At 37.3% G+C, this 2,511-nt stretch overlaps 1 pseudogene; it reads right to left on the bottom strand.

Moving 5' to 3' along the window:
- Nucleotides 1–411: 411 nt before the first annotated feature.
- LOC129673521 (ubiquitin-40S ribosomal protein S27a-like) lies at nucleotides 412–867 on the bottom strand (annotated as a pseudogene).
- Nucleotides 868–2,511: the final 1,644 nt, after the last annotated feature.

Below are 2,511 nucleotides of genomic sequence, written 5' to 3'. Positions count from 1 at the left end.
TTTGGTATGCCATATGTGTCTGGAAATTCACCTACTTCTAAGATTTTCAGCTTAGTGGAGTGCAGTTATTTCAGATATGTTCTGATATTCTAAATTTCATTGGTATCTGTTGTAATGTCTCACTTTTCATCTATAATCTGATTAATTGGCTCTTCTTTTGCTGAATTTGACTAAAGGTTTGCCATTTTTGTTTATCTTTCCAAAGAAGATTGTTTATTTTATTAATCTTTGAATAGTTTTTTCATTTTTATTCCATTAATCTCTGTCCAGAATTTTATAATTTTTTCTTGTGTGCCATTTTTGGATTTTGTGTGTTCTTGTTTTACTAAGACCTTAAGGTATATCGTTAACTTATATAAGATCCTTCACATTTTTTTTTCAGTTCCTGTCTTTTTATTAACTCATACACATCTACTTGTCTCCTGGTTTGTTGAAGCAGTAAGCAAGAAAACACTTGTCACAGTAATGTTTCTCAAAGTGGCTAGCCATGAAAACTATTATTCATCAGAAAACACACTTGATGAAGGTGACTAATTTTGCCATTTTCATCCACCTTATAGTATTTTAGTACATCCAACTTAACATTTCTCTTATGGTTATTCTTCTTGGCAGTGGTATAAGACTTATTCTTTCCTCTTAGAACCATCACAAAGTCTCAACACAGATAAAGGATGGACTTCTTTTGAATCTTGTAGTCAGACAAAATACAGCATATTCCAGGTGTTTACCAGCAAAGATCGGCCTTTGCTGATCAGGAGAAATTTCTTTCTTATCCTGGATCATGGCCTTGACGTTTTCTACAGTGTCGGAGGGTTTAGCCTTGAATGTGATGGTCTTCCTGGTAAGGGTCTTCACAAAAATCTGCATCTTGGTGGAAGTTCTATTGCAGATGGCCAATTGCAGGGTGGGGGAGCCACAATTTTTTGATACAAACACCACTTAGAGCTATTAACGTGTCTATTAGGACTGCCTCCATTATGTCCTATAGATGTTAATATGTCTTCATGTTCATTCTAGAATCTAAAAGTTTTCCTTCTAGATTCCTTCAGTGTTCCACATATCATCCAGTAGTGTGTTGTTCAGCAGCCGTAGTTTTTATTCTTTCTGTTGTTGCTATTTCTACAGCAACAACAGCTGTATCCTATTGATCTACAGCTTTATCCTATTGTGAGAAGGTAGAATGCAGGATGTTATTTCAATATTTCTATATTTGTTGAGACTTGCTTTGTGTCTTAATATCTAATTAATTTTGATGAAAAGTTCTTGAGCTGCTGAGAAGAATGTGTATTCTTTAGTGTTTGGGTCGGGGGTATTCTGTGTATGTCTGTCAGGCCTGTAAAATGACGAGCTATTTTAGAACAGTAACCAGTTCCCTTAATCCCTGCCAACTCTCCTCCCTGATTTTAGCCCAGCTTGTTCAAATGATTCTCCCAACCATTCTTCATTCAGTTCTCCAAGTCTGATTAAATGGTTCCCTAGTAAGGGGAACAGGGACTGTCTCTGACATGAACTCTGTGGCTGGCTCTTTGACCTCCCATCTTCTCCCTGAGGGAGAAGCAGTCTTGCTAGGCCACAGAGGGGGACATTGCAGCCAGGCCTGAAGATACCTGATAAGTTAGGGTATCAGTAGGATACCCCATATAGGAGGATCTCCCCTATCAGTGGATTTAGAGAGGGGCATGGGAGGAGATGAGGGAGGAGGGAAGGGATTGGAAGGGAATGAGGGAGCCAGCTACAGCTGGGATACGAAGTAAATAAACTGTAATTAATATAAAAAAATAAAAATTTAATTAAAAAAAGTCCCTTTTCCCAGTTTTCCCAATACTAACACTTCTAAACTATTACGACTGTTCTAGTTTATTTGCTCAGCTCAACTTTTGGCTCAACTATCTCCTAACAATATCTTCTCCACCAACTGCCTTCTCTTCTGACTCTGCCAGCCCCCAACCCCAGCCTCAGCAGGCTTTTTTACATTCTACCCTGTTCCCAGAAATCAAAGAGGCAACTGCCACTGAAGGTCATTGGGTCAAGCAGTTCTAACAGCTAGGAATTCTTAAAAGGCCAGTTGATTAGCAACTGGGGATCCTTTAAAGGGCCAGGGATACAAGATAAATCACACTACATCAGGCAACAAAATATCCATGTAATGGTAAATAATGGGTTGAAGAAATTGCCTATGAATTATTTCTAGCAGTTGCTTCACAAAATATTGACATAGAGTCAGTATTTTGGACTACTTAACATTCCTTGTGTAAGAACTTTCTAATGATACAGTTTACAGGTTGATCATTATTATAAGGCACTGTGAAAGCAAAATTTTGCTTATCCTGCTCAGGCAAGGGGATAGTAAAAAAGCAGTCTTTTAAATCAACTACTATCATAGGCCATGCCGTAGGTAGAAAAAAAGATAAAAGAATTACAGGATGTAATTGATTACTCTATTCTATACAGAGTAGAATGTATATCTATTCTATTCTATTCTATTCTATTCTATTCTATTCTATTCTATTC

Source organism: Psammomys obesus, unplaced genomic scaffold (assembly GCF_907164565.1).
Source record: "Psammomys obesus unplaced genomic scaffold, mPsaObe1.curated_primary_1811, whole genome shotgun sequence".
Taxonomy (NCBI): domain Eukaryota; kingdom Metazoa; phylum Chordata; class Mammalia; order Rodentia; family Muridae; genus Psammomys; species Psammomys obesus.
The sequence above is the reverse complement of the archived record's forward strand: the minus strand, read 5'-3'. Positions and strand labels throughout refer to the sequence as shown.